The sequence below is a fragment of the Falco naumanni genome, chromosome 2 (genome assembly GCF_017639655.2).
Source record: "Falco naumanni isolate bFalNau1 chromosome 2, bFalNau1.pat, whole genome shotgun sequence".
Classification (NCBI taxonomy): Eukaryota; Metazoa; Chordata; class Aves; order Falconiformes; family Falconidae; genus Falco; species Falco naumanni.
The window spans coordinates 92,925,080-92,941,350 of NC_054055.1; the positions used below are offsets into that span (position 1 = coordinate 92,925,080).

Here is a 16,271-nt window from a genome sequence, read left to right on the forward strand (position 1 = left end):
CTTTAATTCAGATGACCTTGCTGAATTAGGAAGCTAAATACAAGACAAATGTTCACCTTCTCTCCTGAATGCCTGTCTTGAGCAAACCTAGTTTTGCTGGCATTTGGCTGATGTGTGTTTCCTCCCAGTTCCCCATCTGCAGCTCCCCAAAGCGCGTTCTTACAGAAGTTAGGCTTGTATTTCCAAATCAAATGCTGCTTACATTATGAACCTCATGAATTTTCTTTGCTGATAGGAATTAGCAACTGCTTGACTTTAACCCTCTAACTGGGCAGAAGCTGGAGACTGGCCTGGACCTGCTGCCAGTTTGTGCTCTGGGTCTACTCCCAGCAGGCAGTAGATGCTCAGGACTTCTGGAGAGTCATGTGCAACACATTGATTATCAAAATTATATGCAAGTCTCACTCTAAAGCTGAACTTAAACATTCAGATGATTAATGATTTCTTAAATTCTTAAGGTCCTTCTTCTGCATGTGTTTAAAATACTCTGAGAGAAGAAACAGACTGGCATTGTCTTTCAGTCTTTTGCTGGTGGCAAAGCAGATTATTCCTATCATATTCTGCAGGGGTGCTGTCAAATGCTGTTCCAGGCTATGGGCCAAAACCTACCCCCAGTCCATGTGCTCAGTTCCCACTGGCATCAATGATATCTCCACCACGGACTGACAGTAGTAAATGGGCAGAGATGTGCTGGCTGCTCAAACAGCACGATCTATGTGCTGAATAATTCATTTTAAACTGTTGCACAGATGTCAAAATGTTATTGCTGATTTCTAGCCAGCAGAATGGGCGTTTCTTCTCCCGATACAAGTCTGTCACTGCCTGTAATGCCAGAGAAGATCTGGGGGATGTCTCAGCAAGACAGCAAAGTCCATACATGGCATGCCTGTGAACATATAATTAAAATGCTTGTTACAGGCCACCTTTCACTCTCCTTATTAGGATTCTTCTATGGATGCACTTACCCCTTGCCTCCAAAAAATTTCAGACAAGCAGCTTAAAACATGCCGCAGTTACGTAGGTTTGAGTGTACGGTCTCCAGCAACCACCTCAGCCCTTTGGATCTTCCCTAAAGTCCCACAGAAAGCCTCTAAGTACAAACAACTGAAGTCACAGCCAAGTCTGGGTAACAAAATAGGCCCAAACAAGCATCCACCCTACCCCCCACCCCCCAGTCTCTAAAGGAGACTAAGCAGATCTATCCTAGAGAGTTTGTCAGCCCAGCCATGGCAAGAGCCCCATGGCAGAAGTCAAAGATCTCTCTCCCCTCCAAAACCAAGGAAGAAAAAAGGAGTTCTCCTGTGTTTCTTCTTTTGCAGCCTGGAGCTGCCAACCTGTTTGGCTGGGCTTAGCACCAAGATCATCCAGGAGCCAGCTCACCCACCCAGCCAGCCTGGTGGCCTCCAGCTGCTGATGGCCAGCAGCACCTCCAGGAGCAAGGTGAGACTCCTGTGTGCACACGAGCTTGGGTGGCATCGTGGTGGGCGGCTGAGGGTGACAGGAGAGATGGAAGGAAAAGGGGAAAGATGCAAGAAAGCTGCAGGTTTTGAAGTGGGATCAGAGACTGGGCATCTCTGACACAAACCAAAAGAGCAAACGCACCCTGTGCCAGCCCAGACTCATCTCTGCTAGGGCTGTGTTGGCTAAAAGTGTGATTTTCCACACTCGTAGATGGGCTTTTTCATGTCAGCTGGTCTGTGTGGAAACAGACCTAGGCTTAATGAGGTCTAATTTGTTTTAAATCCATAGGTTTCTTTTTAATAATTAACAGTCCCCATCGCTCAGCAAAGCCATTCCTTACCCCTGACTACTTGCTATTAGGAATGAATTTACTGTGAAATACTGCTAAAAGGTGGAAAGCAAGTGACATAATTCAAGTTTTAATTAAAAAACATATATATCACAAAGCCAGAGCCATAGAAGGAATCATAACCGAAAAAGCAAAAAACCCCTCTTCCTCAACCCAATGCCTACTCTCCCCAATTACTTGCTTTATTCTTTTTATGCTATTTGAATTCTTGTAATTGGTTTCTCTTACTGGATGCCCTGCACCCAAACCGTATGTAAGGTTTTCTCTCTGCGATTCCAGGAACTAGAGAACGTGTCGGCATCATTACCATGAACATTACACACGCTCACACGCGAGGGTCCAGGAACTACAATTAACACATTAAGAAATAATAACTGCCAAGGGAGCAACGGAAGATAAACAGCATGGAGCTGATGTAGCAAGAATTCTGCTTGGGAAAGGGCTGTCTCTTGGGTAATGGGCAAGGGAAAGAAACCAAAGCACCGTGCAGCATTGCCCATGTAGCAAAGAAATCCCCCAAACCAGCTGAACAACTGTTTATACATTAATTTCTTGAAATTTAATTTCACTAAAAGTATTACTGGCTTCAAACTCAATTTTGAAAGAATCTGAAGGCTCCTGTTTACAAAGAAATAATAATTGTGTCCTGTTTGAAAGTTTAAACATGATACGGTTTTTGCTATTTGAAAAACTGTTCTGATGTGCTGTAGGTTTGTTGTTTCTCGTTCTGTTTTTTTAATAGAAGCCAGAAATGTTTATTTCTTTTATACATGTATTTATATATATGTATGTAAAATACATTAAAAAACCAAAAAACCCATTTTTTCCTGCTTGTTGATATCCATTTTGATGATTGCCTTCTTTTTTCTCTTTTTATAATAAAATTGAAAGAATTAAATTATTTTCCAATTTTCCTAAGGATTTTTAATAAAAACAATTCTTTAGATTCCAGAGTCTTTTATTTAAAGCTTCCAGCCTGCAAATGTTTTGTGTGAGTAGTCCTGCAGAAGCTGCATAACAAAAGCCTGCAAGAGTATGCCCACCATTTGGATATGTATTTTCACCACTGTAACCAGCAGAAATCATGGACCAGAGTGGTCCTTTGGAAACCGGTCTTGACTTTTGCTATTTCTTTCAGCTGGACCAGCTGAAGGCCTCAGTATTTTATTTTTCATTGAGATCAGAAGCCAAAGGAACGCGACAGCACAGGCGAGGCTTATGAAATGCTTTGTCTCGTGTCTCCTCCACCTTGGGGCTGCACAGCCACAGAAAACCCAACAAAAATACTGCCATGATAACCCCTTTCCTACATTCACTCACATCGCTGTGAGGCAAAAGGGAGGCAGAAGAGGCTCAGACAGGAGGGTAGGATGAGCAGCCCTGAGCAAACCCACCTTTCGCCGAGAGAAGGGTGCATCCCTCTCAAGCTGGGGCGATGCCCATGACCCATCTGAGGACTCAGGCGCAGGGTTTCTGTGACAGGCATGATCCCCCACACTGCACCCGAGCATCGCTCATCAGTCAACTAAGACATTTCAGCAAATCACATGGCACTTTGTAAAAACATAATTGTTTCTATTTTCCAATTTTCCATGTTTTGTGTAGAGTGCTGCTGTGTTCAAGCGAAGTGAATAAAAGCATAAACAGTGAGCACCATCTGGAGAACATTCTTCCAGCACGCTGAGAAATAGCAGCTGCCTGCGCGCTACCTGCTATAAATAAATGTCATTTAAAAATGTCCAAAAAATTGTTTGTTCCTATTTGATGGAACCGCAGCCAGACAAAAAATTTCCTTCACCATGTGTTCAGGTATCTGCCATCTTCACAACAAAAAAATAAAGACGTAGATGTTTGTTTCTCATTCCTGTATGTTAATATGGGTATCGCTAATGGATTATCAACCCTACACGTTGCTCTAATAACAGCAACAGAGGTGGCAACTTAAAAGTAACACATAAACAAGACATTCAAAATCCAAATGTTTTTTAAACTGTACTAGGTTTTACAATGTACAAGATGGTGATATCCCTCAGCCTGCTAGCAAGAGAACGGGTAAAATTATTCTTGCTTTGAACTGATAGTGTATCTGTTTGGAAGAGGAAAAAAAAAAAAAAAAAAAGTCGATAATTTATTTTCAGTCTAGCACAAAGCCACTGCGATCTCCCTCTCTGCTGACAAAATACAGACCAAGTTGGCTGTGGGGCTGTGATGAGGCTCTGTGAAGGGTCAGTGTTTGCTGTGTTTGTTTAATCACTGCAATTAGAGCTATGCAAATAATGAAATTGTTTGCTATGGTGGCCAGGCTGGTGAAAAAAAAAGAAACCTAAAAAGAAGTGTTTGGGTTGAGCCATTTAAGAACCATTTTTTTCTTTTTTGGTAAAATGAAAAAATAGAATTGTTTTGTTTGTTCCACTCAGAGGGCAGCAAAGCCTTGACAGAATCCATTCAGTTTGAAATGAAAAATACATTTTCACAACGAAACAAAGTGTTTGCGCATTTGACATTTTTCCTTTCATTTTTTGTCAGACAAACGTTTTCAGCACCCAGAAAGGGATGCTTTGGAGAGCTTACTGTTTGTTGGGGGAGGAAGGAAAGGATCTGACCATCCCTTATCCTAACCTCAGACACACCTCAGGCCTCCGTGCCAGGGCAGGATTGAGCACTCAGCTTTCTACCCTGAGGAAGCCACCGCCACCCTTTGCTTCCCTGCTGCCAGGCGCCCCGCTCTGGGCAGCCCCCAGCTCCGGGAGCCCAAGCGGAACCTTCCTGCTCTCCCCCGTGGTGCCAAAGGGTGCCGGGCGGGTACAGCTACAGGGACAGCAGCGTCACCACCTCTTGCTTACCGGTAGCCCAGGCACAGCTCACACATCTAAGCAACCTCACTGATACCGGGCCAAAGCTTCACCCCGCTTACACTCGGGATATTTTGAACCGACAGCTAATGAGGTTGATTATCTGGCCGCTGGTTTTGGGGAAGGACAGTTCTGATCTCAGGAAAGTTCGTGATAAAATTAAAAAGCCGACCAGAATAAAAGGACTAAACCCACAGAGATCAGGCTGAAGAAGAAGAGGGTTGGAGAAACCTTGGGGAGTCATGACCCCGGTACCCCAGGCACTGCAAGATGCGTGCTCCTCTCAGAGGCAGGGCTGCCTCTGTCTCCCTCTTTCAGCCATCTACACTGAAACATCTTCCTTCTCCAGTGCTTCAGGGGACCCTTCAGCGGGTTTCAGGTGGGAGGGAGGTGCACACATGCTTTACAGAGGAGGCTGAAGCTACCCACGGACCTGGGAGACAGAGTACTCCCACACTGAGCACCTGGGTCTGGGTGAAGCAACTGCCTTGAATCTTCCACAGCTGTAACGATTTACAACTGCCATCAAAAACCCAACAATGTCCCCATGCACGGTGTGGCTCTTCCCAGAGCGGCACAGCCCCTACAGCCCACAGGCGGTGGGTACGTGCTCCGCGCTACAGCACAGGGATGAGGCAGCCTGAATTCTCACTGATGAGCCACCAGCGGGAAGAAGCATTTTAAGAAATTACAGGATTTTTTCCCTACATTTTTTTTTTAAAAAAAACCATCGAATTAGTAAGTGTCATGAAGTGATTGGGAGCAAATCTGTCTTGTGAAACATCCACAAAACCGGGCTAGGTCCCTTGAAGGAGAGAGTGGCTGTGACTCCCAAGGCACGGGGCGCATTGCTGGCCTAGCTCCCCGTCATCATTTCAGGGCAAGAGTTGGAAATGACAGACGTAAATCTGATTTGGTCCCTCCCTCAAGCTATGCTGCTTTCTCCAAAACCAAAGTTATTGTACACTGGCATGTTCACCCAGCAGCTCCGCTAAAGCCTTGTGTTTCGCTGGGACTAGTCACCGTTCCCACTGGAAGCAAATGCATCATTTCCACCATATTTTATTTTCTGTTTTCGCAGGGACTCAGTGTGCCAGGAGCTGCAGGAACAGGGACGAGGGTACAGTCCCTTCCCTGATGAAATCATCATCTCAAACCCAGCAAGGACAGGAAATGATAACGTGGTTATGGTTCCCATTAGCCGTATTTTTTCTAATATAAATATTTTAGCTACTTCTATTTATGGAGCCCATTCACACTAGTTAGATACTTCAAAAAGGATAGTTAAGCTGTCTGGAAATTAAGATATTGGACTACTGATTTTGTTAGGATGATGATTTGCCTAGATGAACAAGGTTTTCCCAGACCAGGTGTGCAGGGAAGGCAGGTGGCAGGAACGTGTCTGTCTGTCTGTGCATGCACACATGCGTGCGTGCGTGCGTGTGTGTACGGGGAGGAGGGCTGTTCTTTGGTTTTGCCTTTGGTCAAATTCAAACAATGTGCAGTAACAAGAAGTAAATGTCATTTTCCTCCCATCCATCTTAATTTGGCATCCATTTTAAAGCTTACCTTTGACCTTTTAAAATGTTAATACACTTAAGCAGATATAAAAACCACAAAGCTCCTGGAAAAATTAATCATAGCCATATCACGATGCTAGTCTAAAAATGTAACATCAGTTGTTTTCCTCTTTAATTTCAAGTAACATTTGTTCGATGCTGCAGCAGTAACTATGCTACAACTAGCTATTATTTCCTTTTCAAAAGCCACGTTAAATGCTATAGCAAAACCCCATCAGCACAGCCAGCACAACCTACTATGAATTTTTTTTATTGGCTAACTGCCTAGAACCACAGAAAAGGTCCTGAAGAAGACCTTGAGAAGTCACCTAACCCATCCTTCTGCCCCAGGCAGGACCAGCTCTCTCCAAACCATTCCTGACAGGAAACCTTACTTAGACTTCCTTAAAGTAGCAGCCTTAAATAGAACTGGAAAAAACTGCACAAAGTATATAATGTAAATAAGAAAATAATTCATATACGTGCACTACATATACAAGTATGAAAATACAAAGAGACAACCCTGACCTAAATGATAACTCTCCCACCTCTGACCACTTCATACCCTTTAACCAAAGAGTTCAAAACAGGAAACTCTAATAAAAACACTTCCTTCCTTTTAAAAAATAAAAGGCTGCTAGCTTGAGAACCCCAGCTCTTTGGAAATGCAGTGGCACCTCTTCTCAAGAAAAGTGGTTTCAGAAGCACCAGGTCCCACAATATTCAGGCCTTTACGCTTCAAAGCAAAGAGCTCTTCAGTTCCACCAGAAAGCAAATAAGAAGCAAGAGTGATAACGAGCCTCTCCAGTAACCAAAGCAAACCTAAAATGTCTGGAGCCTGCTTGTGATCAAGGGCATCCGCCTCGACTGTTGACTTAACCATTTCAGGTGGGAAGCTATACTAGGTTCCTCTGCAGTTACACGCTATGAATGTGGAGATCCATGGCACACAGCCATATGCTGCTTTCACTTTATTTTCTGTAGCATCTGATGGCATCCAGGGATACCCCCATCGATTTAATAACCCCCTTTAGAAGACAGAAAGCTATCGTGACAGCCAAAATGTATCCTAAAAGACAAGTGATGGGACAGTTTTGCGGCTAAACACAGCCGCTACCCTAGCATCCAAAAAAAATCGCTTAAGGATCTAAATGGCAAAGCCAAACCAAAGGCAGATGCATTCCTTGAGTGAGTGGGGAAGTGTAACTCCTTGCAACTGATTTCTTCCACCTACCATTTACTTCTAATTACTTTGGTTCCAGCACAACAGGAGCATGGCCAAGCAGTCTTCCACAAACTGAACACCCGCTTGAGTACAACAGTGGGGGGAGACACAAGATATCAAGCTTGGCACCACCAGCCCCATGAGAGAACGACACCCTTTCATGTGTCCTGCACGCACAACACAGAAGAGCTCTAACCCAGAGCCCAGCTTTTTCCATCATGGAAGCCTTGTGAATCCACCCTAACCATACATGATTCCTCCAGTGGTGGAATGACAAGAGGTAACTCCATCCACCCCCCAGAGACCAGAGATGAATTAGCAGCACATCACGGCTACAACAGCGAGGCTCTTCCATGTGTTCTTCTTCTAGGATCCACTTGTTCAAGTACAAATGCATACATCTGCCTGTGCATCTGGATATTTATTTACAACTACAGATTACATGCTCTCTCCAATAAAGAGCATCCTGTGCCAAAGGGACCTTTTGCTCTTGCAACAGGATACCCTCCAGGGCTGCAGACCCATGCTTTGACTGATCTTCTGGGTGAAGCAATCTGATCCAACTTCTCTGCCATGGGGCTTGTGGAAAACTCTCCCCCAAGGCCAGGCTTTTCACATAGTGGGTCCAATGGGCTTGGCACCTGCAGCAACTGTCTCTGAGGACCCCAAAGACAGCTGCCCAAGACAGTAACACAGACAAGAATCTTCCAAACAAGGAATGCTCCTTCTCATTTTCTTCCCTGGGAAGTACACAACGCTTTGGAGGGTGGGAAAAAGTAAAATAACACATATCTGTATATACGTTCCTAATTCCTTCTGGCATCCCCCCAGTATTCCACAGTCTAGAGAGCAAGTTCAGCCATGTGAGCAGTTGTCTTCCCCCACCTTTCTGCGGGGCAGACCTCCTGGCCGAGAGCTGTCTCCTGATCTCCAGCCCCATCAGCAAGGCCAGAGATGAGGGCATCTATTATGCAGACAGTAATGCCTGACTGCTCCGTTAGGAAAAATCGTGATTTAAAAACAACACGTTCCCCTTCCTGTTTGCTTTGCAGTGGCCTTCCGTGGATCCACCTCTACAGCAGGTGATCTATCACCAACAACCAGAAAGATGCGTATTATACAGCCACAAAAATACTTCATATTTCACTTAGTTTCCCATATCTTCCATTCTCACTGCCCTTCTGCATCAGCCAGTTCAACGCTCCTCAATATATTTTCTTTACCTTAATTATATATATATATCTAAATATATATATGTGTATATATATGGACTACCTAATTATTTTTTAAACCAAGGACCATTTTGTGCAGTATTGTCACATAAGCTTTCAAAGACAATCAAATTTTAATAAAAATAAACACAATGAATACACACGTCTCTCTTTGCCACTCACGACCCTGTATTTTGGGGTTTTTGCTTGCATGCCACAGAATGCACACGTGCTGTTGTTATACTGCTTGTGACTGGTTTATTCACCATCTTCTGATATTCATGGACTGTAAGTTAAGTAACACTTCTCTAGCTAATTAGTTTATTCACTAAGCACAGATGAATAACTGATGAGCTACAAAAAGTTGCTATTGTCTGAGTCAGTCACCAAGTAACTAACTTGGCCATTCAACCAGGGAGAAGTTTTCATCTTTGAAAGGTGACAAGTAGCTATGTAATGACTTCTATTATTTTCTCAATAAACTCAGAGAAAATAGGACATTGCAGCTAGAAACACACAGAAAGAGAAATTAGCTGCTACTGTCATTAAGGATTCAGAGGCTGAAAAAGAACGTTGGTGCAATGCAGCTGGAGAGGCTTTATGGAGTAAAGTGATTATTCTCTGGCCATTAACGAATTATTTTTCACTGGAATACAAGACCTGCACTCCTTTGGCATGAGGAGCACACTGTCTGCCGGGGTAGGCAAGGGCCATTGTCCTCTTGGCCCTCCTGGTGGCCACTGCACTTCTCCCAGCTCTTTGTTTCTATGCCACAAGAAAAGCAGAGAAATAATTTAAAGGCTGAAGCACATGCAGACGTTAGAGAAGAGATTGCTCTTCAGCAGTAGCCTGACCAACTGAATTTGGAGCTACAGCCTAGGATGTTCAGGGGGGCGCTTGCCCTCAGTAGCCCCACTGAAGCTCAGTGACAAACTCCCTCTGACGATCCTGCCCATCAGAGCTGACCCCCTGTCACTGGCTCAAAGACAACAAGATAATAAAGACACTAATAGACCTGGTCAGCCCAGGGGCTTGTTTTGAGTTCTTTGCACCTGCCATCGGGGAGGTGGGGGGGAATCCAAACCTAAGCCCAGCTTGCCCATCAAGCCAACAGCAGCCACCTTCCTCCTGCTATAGCGGCTGCTCTCTAGCCACTTTAAGGGTAGTGCAAGCAATACAGGGACCTGGAAGCCACTAAGCTGAAGGATGCTTTTTTTCTGAAAAGCATGAAGAGGACAGGACACCTGTCCTAGGCTCTTTGGTTAATTCTTGAGAACTCTTAACTCCATATCTGATGTCTCATAGAAGCGTTTCCAAACGACTACATGCACAGATGGAAATCAGTGACAAGTGGTGTCCCTCCGGGGTCTGTACTGGGACCAGTACTGTTTAATACCTTCATCAATGACATTGACAGTAGGATAAAGTGCACTCTCAGCAAGCTTTTTCAGATGACTCCAAGCTAATTGTGCACCTGAGGGATGGGATACCATCCAGGGGGACCTGGACAAGCTGGAGAAGTGGACCTATATGATGTATCTCATGAGGTTCAACAAGGCCAAGTGCAAGGTCCTGTACCTGGGGCAACTCTCAGTGTCAATACAGGCTGGGGGATGAAAGGACTGAGCAGCACTGCGGAGTAGGACTTGTGGGTACCGGTGGATGAAAATCTGGACCTGAGCCAGCAATGTGTGCTCGCAGCCCTGAAAGCCAACTGTATCCCGGTCTGTGCCAAAAGAAGCGTGACCAGCAGATCGAGGGGGGTAATTCTCCCCCTCTACTCCCCTCTGGTGAGACCCCACCTGGAGTGCTGTGTCCAGCTCTGGGGTCCTTAGCACAGGAAAGACATGGACCTGTTGGAGTGAGCCCAGAGGAGGCCAAAAAGGTGATCAGAGGGCTGAGGCACCACTTCTATGAAGACAGGCTGAGGGAGTTGGGGTTGTTCAGCCTGGAGAGCAGAAGTTCTCCAGGGAGACTTTACTGTGGCCCTTCAATACTAAAGGGGAGTTGTAAGAAAGACAGGGACAGATGTTTTAGTAGGGCCTATTGCAATAGGACAAGGGGTAATGGTTTTAAACTAAAAGAGGGTACATTTAGACTAGATATAAGAAGGAAACCTTTTTTATGATGTGGGTGGTGAAACACTGGAGCAGGTTGCCCAGAAAGGTGGTAGATGCCCCATCCCTGGAAACATTCAAGGTCAGGCTGGATTGGCCTCCAAATAACCTGACCCTAGTTGAAGATGTCCCTGCTCATTGCAGGGGGGCTGGACTACATGACCTTTAAAGGTCCCTTCCAACCCAAACTATTCTATGACTCTATTAACCAGCAAAAATAAAAGGGTACTGGAAACAGGTCCAGCTCAGAGGGTTCCAGTCACTCGCACCCAAAGCCAGCACTTGAGTGCAGAGCGGCAGCTGCCGCAGGGGTCCCCCAGTACACCCGGCCACTCTGGGACCGGCAAAGTCCCACAGACACGACCCTGTAAACTCACCCCACCCATGTCACAGTGCTGCTCTCACCTTAAAGGACAGCATGGATAGACCTGCTGGGGGCCGGGGGGTACAGGGAGGAGGGAGGGAAAGCCAGAACTAACAAGAAACATTAAATCCTCTGGCAGACCAACTCCTCCACAGAGTGGTCTATTTACAGAGCTGCTTGGTGCCCTGGGAGGGATGGGCAATATTGCAAACCCAGGAACAGAAATTCCTGAGGAGAACTGAGACAGCTCTCAGTTCTGAGGTTAATAGTGATCCCTCGCAGCCTAGGACCTCTCATGCAGCCACCTTCTTTTTGAAATCTAGAGTCCGCTGGGAGAATTTAGCCTAGGGCTTTGAACAAAAAATAAGGAAAATTTTTCTTCCTGAAGACAGTCCATGAAACCCAAGCAATGCTGAAAAGTGTTTTACTGTATTGTTATTCTGTAGATGCCGTTTCTGGAGGCGTGACCCAGCACAGCCTGATCTCAAAACAAAGCCATTCGTGGCTAGCACCACACATTGCCAACCTACTCCTTCCACTCAAAATAAAATATATTAAAAAAAAAAAAAAAAAAGGCAAGTACCCCCATAAATCATTCATCCATCCCAGTTTCATAACGAGAATATTTGTCAGCTCCCATTTTGCTTCCCTTTCTCCAGCTGCCTGCCCTACAAAGCCACCATTTCAGCTGCCTGTGCATACAGACCCGCGGGCACACTGCGCCACAACAGCTCCTGTATCTCCATCCTTCTGCCTGTGGAGAGGGTGACCACCCCTCTCGCCCAGACCTTTGCCTGCACCACCACAGACTTTTCAAAGGATTTTTTTTTTTTTTAAATACATACATTTTTTTATCAGTAGCCCTGGGGCACCCATCAGATGTACTCAGCTCCTGTAACAATCACGTGATTTATGTAGAAGTAATTGGGGTTAAACTATCTGCCACATCAAACTCTTCACATTTGGCCCCATCTTTAGGACCTAGAAACATCTGAAATAAATAAAGCCATGTGTCATTTAACAGGGTCTGGGCTTAATTAGGATCATTCTGGATTTTATGGGAGAAATCTTGTACTGCCAGCTTTATGTGGCTAGTCCATCACTTGCAAGGTTATCTGCTTTTTTTTTTCCTTTAGTACCTACATCAAAATATTTCTATTTCCACACAGCTTTTCTTTTCTTTTTCTTTTTTTTTTTTTTTTTTTTAATCCTCCAACCAGCCGGATGACAACCACTCCTTATCTTTGGCTGTCTTCCATGCTAAAATAAGAATGCTGTTGTTACGCCGAGAAGCTGCACCCTTCCACCTCCGTTCCCTCCCAACGTGCTCACAGCTGGCTGCGCAGGAATGCCCGAGATGCCATTTTCTGGCCATTTTTCTGTGATGTTGCTGCAATTTACCCTCCAGCTATGATTTGTATTACTAAATCACACCGGCCCTCTCTCGTGACACGGGTTTTGCAAACCTAAAGTGACAGACGGTCTCTGTCCTGAAGAGCCAGCAATACTCAGCCCATCTTCATGCCACCGCTTCCCTGCCTTGACGTAGGCTAGACGACACGAGGGCGAGCACGCAGCCAAACACCTCTCAAGTGATGCCTGGCGATTTGATTAGCAGCAGAGAATGACTGGATTAGAATAGGGATAGGATTAGAGACTGATGAATCGCTGTGAGGTTGCTGCGTCTGTATTACTGGCTCCAGCAGCAGCATTTGAATGTCAAACCGTACACCCTCAGAGCAGCTAGGTACCACCTATTGCAGGCTTCAGACGGTTGCGTGCAAAGCAGGTCGGAAAGGTTTGAATTAGGGTCTGAACTGACAGCCCAGTACAGGCAAGCCCTTGGTGGGTCACGGGCAAAAATGAGGAGGGGGAGGCAGGGAAACATTAAATGATTTGCCCAAAGCTACACGGGCAATTTGTGGCAGAGGCAGAAACAGGAGCCAGATTTTCTAAAAAAATTAGTTCCTTGCACAGGAGATGAGCCAGCCGCCTTTGTTACATGCAAATGTATTTTTTCCCTGTAATTCACACCGCTGCAGGCTCAGCACAGCAAACGCCAGCTTCCCAAAGTTGTAGCGCGTTCAGTGTGACCTGCTCACTGCACACCATGCCTGCTACATGACAAGCTCCGTCCTCCAGCCCGCGCTTGCAATGCAATGCACGTGTGTTGCAAAAGCTTATCGCTTGCATTTTTGGCAGGAAGCGATCAGGAACCTGCAAAACCCATCCCTGGGGTGATTCCCAGTCTGACCCGGATAGCTCTGGCTACTGGAGCACCTCCAGAATTTAATGTATACATGGAAATTCAGCATCACTCTCCAGTTAATTCAAGCAGTTATCCCCTCTTCAAATTTGGCTTCAATCATCTCTCAAGGTGAAAGCGATTTCAGCGTCTCTCCACGAGAGTCCCATTGGAGCTTACCACAGAAATGCCACAAATTCATCAGAGACGCCAAGGACAAAATAGTGAGGGTGCATTAATTAAACAGGCTGCTTTAGCAGAGCTGCACAGGAAAACGTGCAGGCTACCAGCAGCCTCCTGCACTAGTTACTGTAGTTACATCTGATCAGCCAGGGCCGCTCACAGAGTCATGACAAGGAAGGAAAGGCTTTTCCAAATTTACATATAAAAAAAATGGAAGCGTGCTGATTTTTCCATCCTATACTCGCCTTATGCCTGAAACACTCCAATCAGCAGCATATTGGTGAGGAAATCTTTACTTTAAATGTTAAGCCAATTTGCTGGTGATAAACAACATGAAAGGTTGCTTAGAAAAAACTAAGAATATTTCCTCATCAAGTTTAAACGGAAAATACCTGAAGAATTAATGGGCAACCAGATACTCCTAACTCTCGAACGCCATACCCCTATTAGACTGTATTTATTTTCAGTTCTGCATTTGAAGCGTTATTTTAAAAGATGACTTCTGATGGAGAAAGGCATGCGAGAAAACTATCACCCACAACAGCGGCTAAATCCAAGCCAATCTCTTAAAAAAAGAGGGGGGAAATAAGAGAAGGCGAGCGACTGCCCTGCACCCCCTGCGCAGGGCTCCCGCACCCCGCGGCACCCCCGGGGGACGCAGAACTTGGGGCACCCGGCGCTCACCGAGCGCCCCGCCACGCACGCCCCGAGCGCCGCGACGCCGGCGCAATGCCCCACGCCCCGCGACAGCCTCATCCAGAAAAAGCCATTAAGGGGGACGCAGGTGACAGCTCACCCCCCTGGCAGCCTCGGCCGAGAAGCCGGGCGGCAGCGGGAGGAATTTCAGCCCCAACTTCGGAAGGGTAAATCCGCCTTCTCGCCCGTGATCGGCTACGAGGGGGGGACCCCAAAGCATCCCACTCCCGCCCATCTTGAAACCCACCCTGTGCCTCCGCTCTCCTCCCTCCCGAGCGCGGAGCCGGGCGCCCGAAGCCGCTGTGACCCGCCGGGTGCTGCTGCCCGTGGGGCAGCAGCCCCAAGCCGCGGGGGGCGATGCCTCCCCGCCGCCCGCACCGCTCCCCGCCGCGCACCCACGGGCGTGATTCTGGAGAAGTTGCGCAGGCAGCAGGAGGAGGAGGAGGAGAAGGAGGAGGGATGGGGGGGGGGGGGTTGCTCTGCCCGTGTGGCCACGGTCTCGCCCCGTCCCTCTCCCCGCCTCGGTCCTCCGCGCCCCCCCCACCGCCGCAGCCCCACTGCCGGGACAACCCGCACAAAGCCGCCGCCGGGGTCTCGCTGCGCCCGCTCGGCGCCACCAGAAACAATAGTCACGGGCCGAAGCGGGGACGGCGGAACCGCCGCCGCCCTCCCCGCGGTACCGCAGAGCCCGGCCGCCGGTGGCAAGGCGGGGGCGGCGGAGGGGATTCTCGCAAAACGCCGCCGCCCCGGCCAACCTGTCACCGCTCCGCCCGCCCGGGGTTGTCGGTGCGCAGCCGCTCCGCGGCACCTACCTCCGGTGGAGGGTGCGGCAGCCCCTAGCTGGGCTCCATGGGGACCGCAGCCGCCGCCCGCCTCTGTCAAACCCGGCCGCCGTCGCCGCCGCCGCCGCCGGGGACGCGCCGCCCTGCCCTGCCCGGGACCGCGTCCCGCTCCCCCCCGCGCCGGGAGGGGCGGGGCGGGGCGAGGGGCGGGGGGCGGGGCCGGCCCACACTGGACCACGCCCGCCACCGCTCGCTCCGCCCTCCCGCCGGCACGTCGCCCCCCCCCACCCGCGCCCCCACGGAGCTCCGTGGGGGCGCGGGTGGGGGGGGCGACGTGCCGGGGAGGGATGCGTGGGGTAGGGCCCGCTGGCGGTCCCGCCGAGCCGCCGCAGCCTTTGCGGGAACAAGCCCGGCGCCCGGGAGGATGCTGCGGCAGGCAGCGCCATCCTTGATAAATCGGATGGATTTTTTGCTCCCCGCTTGCTTGAAGTTTTGACCTCGTCTCCTCTGCTGCTATCTCACATTTTCAAATTTTCTTTTTTTGTTTTTATTTCCCCCTCTTTAAAAAAAAAAATTCCCCCATCTTTTCCACCCTTGATCTCCCTTGTCCCCGCTTTCCCATAAGACTCTGAATCTCCCAAGCCGCTCGACCACAGACTCTGGGCTTGAAAATGGTTTTGTCGAGGGCAAAAGAGTTTTTGGTAGGTTCCAAATCGCTATTACTGTTGCCAGCAGCTTATTGGAAGGTGCGGTGCATTAAACTAAATCTGTGGCTAGTATTACATAATATGCCCTCGAATGTACATAAAAGATGATTGTAATTCCATCTGGATTTCTGTTGATATTAGCAAACTGCTCGAGATTTCCTCTTGCGGTTTAATGGGCTTTTCAAAACCTTTGACTGGTGCTGGATCAAACAGATTATGATTTAAGAAAGGGTAAAGCACACGCACTCATGACATCGTAGGAATTAGTGAAAGAAGAAAAAAAAAAATACTTAGTAGGTCATCTGCCTAATCCATCTTCTGAAGGAGAGTAGGAATGTCCCCCTTAGGATAATTTATGGGCATTTGTCTAGTTTTCTTTCAAATGCTCCAAATATGTGGCTTCCTCATCACCCATAGGAATTTAGGTCAAGCTGCCTGAGAATGAATTTTGTAGTATCTTGGGATTTAACATCCACTGCTGTTATTCCAAGGAGGGTTTTTTCTCCCAAACAGCACAACT

The 16,271-nt window shown here is 47.5% G+C and overlaps 1 protein-coding gene across 2 annotated transcripts in view; it reads right to left on the minus strand.

The window, feature by feature from the left end:
* RAI2 (retinoic acid induced 2) overlaps positions 1 to 15,217 on the minus strand; it is a 47,095-nt gene extending 31,878 nt beyond the window's left edge. For both annotated transcript variants that reach the window (XM_040582646.1, XM_040582647.1), the window contains exon 1: positions 15,075 to 15,217. The gene's annotated coding sequence lies outside the window, so the exon portion shown is untranslated. The remainder of the gene's footprint in view (positions 1 to 15,074) is intronic.
* Positions 15,218 to 16,271: the final 1,054 nt, after the last annotated feature.